The sequence below is a fragment of the Miniopterus schreibersii genome (genome assembly GCF_964146895.1).
Source record: "Miniopterus schreibersii genome assembly, chromosome: 2".
Classification (NCBI taxonomy): Eukaryota; Metazoa; Chordata; class Mammalia; order Chiroptera; family Miniopteridae; genus Miniopterus; species Miniopterus schreibersii.
This window is the reverse complement of record NC_138102.1, coordinates 185144457-185151408: the sequence shown is the minus strand read 5'-3', so window position 1 is coordinate 185151408 and position 6952 is coordinate 185144457.

Sequence of the window (6952 nt, the reverse complement as noted above, 5' to 3'; positions counted from 1 at the left end):
CGGCTCCCCCACCTGCGTCTGAGCCCCGTCTGCGCCCCGCTCGCCGCGCAAATCGGGGTCCTCACCTGCCGAGCGGGGCGGGCGCGCCTCGCAGGGACGGGGCGAGCGCTCAGGGGCGCCCCGGAGCGCCCCTCTGCAGCACCCCTGCACCGCACCCGAGCACCCGAGCTGGCCTCCGGCCCCCAAACACGCCCTGCTTCCCAGAGACCCACGCCCCCCCGAACCTCCAGTCCCCCGCCCGCCGCGCGCTCTTCCCTCCAGAGTTCCTACCACTCTCCCTCTGACCTTCACGCGCTGTCTTGCCCACCAAGCCCACCCCTGGGTGCCCAGATGCGAGGACGGGGCGGTCGGGAGGACTAAAGGAGGTGGGCTTGGCACAGTTCCCTAGGGACCATATTATCCTCGTGGCCTCCGCCCCCTTCCTGGGCCACTAGAAGCCTTGCCCGTCCCTGGACAGCTCTTCCTGTTCAGGGTCAAAAGCCACCTCCTCCCTGCAGCCTTCCAGGACCTGCCCTCCTGCCCTGCCCAAGCCAGCCAGAGGTCACGATTGTTTCCTCCCCTTCAAACATTTATTTCCACCTGGATTGTAAACTGGCTGTTGACAACACCCTCCCCCAGGAAGCCTCCCGTTGTGAGGGAGTGTCAGCAGCCTGGGAACTTTTGGGGGCCTTGAACAAGCAGGACGTGGGCTTCCTACATGATGCCTGGCTCTCACCTGAGCACTTGCACCTGTTCCTTCCTTTCGTCCTCGGAACCACCCTGTGAGGAAGGCACCGTCCTCATTCCACTGTGGCGGGAGGAAGCTGAGGCCCTGCAAGGTGGCCCAGGGAGTCCCAGGCCCCAGCCCACACGTTTACTACCACTGCATACAGCTCACCATCCCCTGGGTGCAGGATTGAAACGCAGGACCGATTAGTTCATGATCACCTGCTCCTGTGCTGGGTGACGGGCACCCAGCCCTGCAGGAGACATGGACCTTGAAAAGCGGGGGCCCTGCAGGGTAGGTGCTGTCAGAGGCCAGACCCAAGGTGCAGTGGGGCCTGCATGGGCGTCCCAGGGTGGTGGAACTGGAATAGTCGTCAGTCCAGCCCCAGCACAGGCTGGAAGGCTCAGCCCCTCCACCCAAAAGCTCAGCCCAGCAGCGGTAGGAGGACAAGGCCAGCAGAAGGGACGCCTTAGGGACAATGCCCCCCTCCCCCACACCCAAGTGAGACTCCGCTTCTCTCGAGTGGTGGAAAATTACCGAGAGGCACAGGCACTGCCACTGGCCGCCTTGAGCATTCTCAGAGTAGATAAGGGGCTGGCGTGGCAGGTTGGCAAGGGGCCCGCAGGGTGCTGGTGTGCGGGGGTGTGTCACACGTTGCCGAATGCTGCAGGGTGTAGGCGTCTGTGTCCCAGCCTCTGCCCAGCCAGCAGGAGCACGTCTGTTTCAGCATGTGCTGTACGAAGGGGTAAATATGTGTGTGCTGCCCAGTGAGACACGTGTGTGTGGAAGGACATGCTTGTGTGTGCACGCAAGCACGTACACCACTGTTTATTGAGCACCTACTATGTGCTACTCTTCATGTGCACATCTTGCTTCCTCCTCACACCCCCGCAACAGGTGTTATTCCCCTTTAACAGATGGAAAAACAGAGGACTTACCATAAGGAGGCCAAGCTGGAAAGTGGCACTGGCATTGCTGGCAGCGGTTGTGTAGCTACAGAAGGGGCTTTACATTGTCAGAAAAGAGAGAAGGGACAGAGTCACATGGGGGGGGGCAGTTGCTCCAAAGAGTGAGCAGAAAGACACCAGGGGCCAGTGGACAAGCCATCCATCCTGGAGAGGAAGGTCCTTGTGGCTGTTGCATGGAGAGACCCACGTCAGGATCCACAGACACTCTGCACTGGTGCGAAGGCGTCTGCCTGCCCTGGAGCCTTGGACCACACTCTCCATGCATAACACACCACACAGCTCACACCGCGTATATCCCCTCCTTGCACATTCATGCTGCAGACAGGCTAATGGAAAAAGAGGTAATTAAGCCTGTTGTACACACACACACCCCACATCAGTTTCCTGCAGATCTCCAGTGTCGCTCCGCCGCTGGGCAGGCTGCTCAAAAGGGCTGCGATGCCAGAGCTGGGCAGCAGGTGGGGTGAGTGGGGCTGGCCCACGGGTTTGTCCCCAGGAGAAGGGAGGAGGGCAGCCTGGCCAGCGCACCTTGGAAAAGTCTCTTGGGCCCTCCTTCCCCAGTATTGGGTCGCCCCCCCGCCCCCCACGCACCCTGGCCCTGCTCCGGCTCAGGCCTCCTCACCGGGGCCTGGAAGTTTGCAGCAGGCTGCTCTGAGGTCTCCACTCACCAATCCATGTCCACCCCCCACCCCATACCCCCAGCCATGCTACGGCCAGGGGCCAGGCAGCAGCAACCACTGTGCCAGCAGCTGAGGCCACGGGAGGAAAACAAGTCCCCGCCTCCATGGGGAAACTGAGGCTAAACGCTCCCGGGGGGGGAGCGGGTGATGAGGCTGTAAAGTGACAGAGAGTTGGGTGAGGGACAGACACCTGTGACAGTAAAAGGGCAAGACACAGACTGGGGGAAATTTACAAAACATATATCTGACTAAGAACCCAATCTAGAATATAGAAAGAAGCCATACATCGATACTAAGAAGGCAAGCAACCCAATTTTTTAAAAACTAGCCAAAAGATTTGAACACACGTTTCATCAAAGATATGTGGGTGGCAAATAAGGGCCTGAGAAGATGCCCAACATTATTCGTCTTGGGGAAATGCACATCGAAATGGCAGTGAGATAACCAGCACGCAGCACTGGAACGGCCAGAATTGAAGAGACCGGCCATCCCCAGCGCTGACACGCGTGGAGACTCACTGCACCCGCACGTGCTGCTGGCGGGAAGGTGGAGTGGCCCAGCCCCTACGGGAAGGGCTAAAGCAGCCCTGGCTGGCTGGGCTCAGTGGACTGAGCGTCCGCCTGCGGACCGAAAGGTCCTGGGTTTGATTCCGGCCAAGGGCACGTGCCTCGGTTGCAGGGTCCATCCCCAGTGTGTGCGGGAGGCAACCAATCAGTGTGTCTCTCTCACATCTCTTTCTCCCTCCCTTCCACTCTCTCAAAACGGAAACAATATCTTTGGGTGAGGGTTGAAAAGGAAGGGCTAAAATAAAAAACAGTGGTAACACCAAGTGCTGGAGAGGATGCCGGAGAACTGGATCGCCCCTACACCGCCGGTGGGAATGTAGAGTGATTCCCAGCCAGGAAACAGTTTGGCAATTTCTTTTCAAAGTAAACAAGCGTACTGGGCAAAGCCAGCAATAGCATTCTTGGGTAATTATCCCAGAAAAGTGAAAATCATATTCATGTGAAAACCTTACACAACTGTTTGTAAAAGCTGAATTCATAGTAGCCCCAAAGTGGAAACAACCCGGATGTCCCTCGGTAGGTGAATGGTTACAGCGTGGGACGTTTCTGTCGTGGAATATTACTCACCCATGAAAAGGAGACGACTGCTGATATGTGCAGCACTCGGATGGGCCTCAAGGAAATTATTCAGAGGTTACATGCTGTGTGATTTCATTTCTGAAACATTTTGAAATAATGAAATTGTAGAGATGGAGAGCAGATCGGTGGTTGCCTGCGATTAGGGGCTGGGGGAGGGGTGGGGGTGGCTATAAAGGGACCCCAGTAAGGAGCCTTGTTGGTGGCCCAGTTCTGTACTTGATTGTGGTGGTGACACAGATCTACACGGGTGATAAAATTGCGTGGACTCACACACACACAGAGTGCTTGTAAAACTGGGGAGACAGGGGTGGGTGGTGAAGGCACAATGCCATATACAGATGATGTTACAGAATTGCACACCTGACAGTTTATTAACCAGTGTCACCCCAATAAATCCAATTTTTAAAAAATCCCAGGGAAATAGGAATAAGCTCTGTTGAGTGTACCAATATTAACTTCCTGGTTTGTTTTGGTTTTGCTGTTGTTGTCGCTAATATTCACCCCAGGATATTTTTTCCATAGATTTTTTAAAGAGAGTGGAAGGGAGGGAGGGAGGGGGGAGAGAGAGAAGAAAAGGCATCAATGGGAGACACATCGGTTGGTCGCCTCCCACACCCATCCCAGCTGGAGCTGGGGATCGTACCTGCAACCCAGATCCGTGCCCTTGACTGGGAGTCGAACCCGAGACCCTTCAGTGCTCGGGCGGAAGCTCTAACCCCTGAACCACCCCGGCCAGGGCAGCTGCCTGGCTTTAACAGAATGAAGCTATAGTCACAAGATGTTAACATTACGGAGGCTGGGAGAAGGCTACACGAAACTCTCTGTACATTTTCTGCAACTTCCTGCAAATCTATAATTATTTCAAAATAAAGGTGTGGGTGTTTTTTTTCTCGTTTTTTTTAAAATGTTTTTTTAAATTTATTTTAGAGAGAGAGGAAGGGAGCGGGCTAGAGAGAAACACCGATCGGCTGCCTCCTGCACACGCCCCACGGGGGACAGAACCTGCAACCCCAGACATGTGCCCTGACTGGGAATCGAACCTGCGACTAAAGGTGTTTTTTATTTTTATTTTTTAAATATGCCTTTATTGATTTCAGAGAGAAGAAGGGAGAGGGAGAGAGAGAGAGAACCATCAATGATGAGAGTCATTGATCGGCTGCCTCCTGCACGCCCCCGACTGGGGATCGAGCCCGCAACCCGGGCATGTGCCCTGACTGGGAATCGAACCCCAATCGCCTGGATCCTGGGTCAATGCTCAACCGCTGAGCCACGCCCGGCCGGGCTAAAGGTGTTTTTTAAATGATACAATCACCTTGGGAAACAATTTGGCAGTTTCTTTAAAAATGAGTCATACACACACCATGCAATCCAGTCATTTCCACACCGAGGTACTATTTGGGAAAGCCCCAAACTGGAAACCACCCACCACGTGCTGCACACATGAGGTTGGGGAGTACAGAGAGGTCACTTCCCTGCCCCAAGTCACACAGCACGTCTAGGTGACTGGCTGCTGAGCCATGCCGGGCGGGAGGGAAGGGAGGCGTCACCGGTGCAGGTGGAGCGGTCAGCTCTGCAGGCCCTGCCTGCTCAGCCGTGGGGACGAGGGTCCCTTAGCACCTGAGAAGTGGGCTAGAGAAACGGCCTCTGTGCCTATTTGCAACCAGACGTTTCTGTGAAGCCTGAGTCCAGCCAGAGCCCACGAGCCAGCCCAGCATCTCCGGTCCACCCCCACCCGCCAGCTTGGCTCCCTCTGTGAAGATTGGGTAGAGCTGGATGGAAGTTGGCGAAGGCCTGTGCCCCCTCCCCTCCCCCACCGCCCCGAATCCAGTCACCCGCTGAACGATGCGGCACCCTCTCCCTGGGCTGCGCTGAGAGGGAGCCACAGTGGCAGGAACCAGTGGAAGGAGGGGCTGTCTGGTCTGCAAAAGTGCGGGGTTGGGTTTAGGGACACCGAGTAGCACCGTCACCATCTCAGGGACAGCGACGTGCTGGGACAGAGGAAGAAAGCAAACGTCAGAGACAGCGGGGTCACCCAGGGAGCTGGGGTAAGGATCGGCTTCCCGCTGAGTTCTTCCTGCCTCTCTGTCGTCCCCTGTTCCGGCCCCAAAGCTGAAAGGGCTCTGTCCTTTGCCTTCTGATCACGCCCGGCCGATCAGAAGCCGCACTGGGGTGCGCTGGCTGCCCCAGGACCGCCAAGGCTGGGCCAACAGCTTCGCCGGTGACAAACACACAAAAGCGGAGTCCCCATCAGACTCAGACAGCAAAGGAAGGCGAACAAAGATGCCCGCTCCCTGCCTTCCTCGCCCCACGGGCTGACACTGAAACCAATGACGATGCCACAGAGAAGGGGACACCCTGCTGCTGAGCCGCAGGAAGCAACAGGCTTGTGGCAGCAGCTCTCAGCCCTCGTGAGCCCCCATATCCTGGGGGGATCTCAGGACCTTCAGCCAGGACCAGAGCAGCTGCCGGGAAGCCACGGCCAAGAAGCCGATGTGGTACGTGCAAGGGCCCCGGGGCACCTCCTGGGAGCTGCTCCCCTGCAGTGACAACGAACCGGAAAATCTCAGGGGCCTGCAACACGAGGTTTGTTTCCTGTTTGCGTCTGGGTGGCATCGGCTCTGCTCCCCGCGGCTTCTTCACGCAGGGCCCCAGGCGGGCAGAGCGGCCCCCAGTGGGGGGTGTTCTCATGCTACAGGGATAAGAGCAACGCAGCCGCCCACCGGCTCTGGTAGAGCTGCTCACAGGTGGCCCCAGCGTGTCCCAGAAGTGGCCCCAGGGTGTCCCAGCGAGCAGAGCAAGTGAGGGGCAGTGAACCTCTGGGGTAACAGTGCGTCCGCCCCACCCTGGTTTCTCCAAGTCTGATGTCTGCAGCCCCTTCCTCCCACGGAGCGGCAGGCCTGGGTACCCACCGCCTACACCACAGGCCGCTCACCTCTCACTCACCCCAGGGCCCTGGCTCCTCCAACAGACCTGTTTGTCCCCTTTGGGGTTGAGGGCACCTGGAACTCACGCCGGACTCCTTCCTCCCCTTGGCACACGCTGAGGCGAGAGGTGGGGGGAGGTCCCACAGAAAAGGGCCCGCCCTTTAACCTGCCCTCCAGCTCAGTGTAGACACTGCCCTAGACAATCGCAGCTGAGAGCCCGGTGGGGCGGCTGTGATGCCGGCAGGAGCAGTCAGGAGGGTTGACGGGCTGGGCTCCATTGGCCTGACATGTCCCGAGTAGGTGCACGTCCACCTACTTCCTTTTCAGTGAGGAAAACGTTTATTTTGGAACTAAATAAACGTTGGAGGCACAACATGGAGAAAGTTCTAAATGCCACTGACTTGTTCCCCTTCAATGGTTAATTTTATGTCATGGGAATCTCATCTCCATTTAAAAAATTAAACAAATACGGGCATGTTATGAAAGAGCCCGCAAACTTGCATAGTTTTTAGCGAGGGCAGACTTCCAG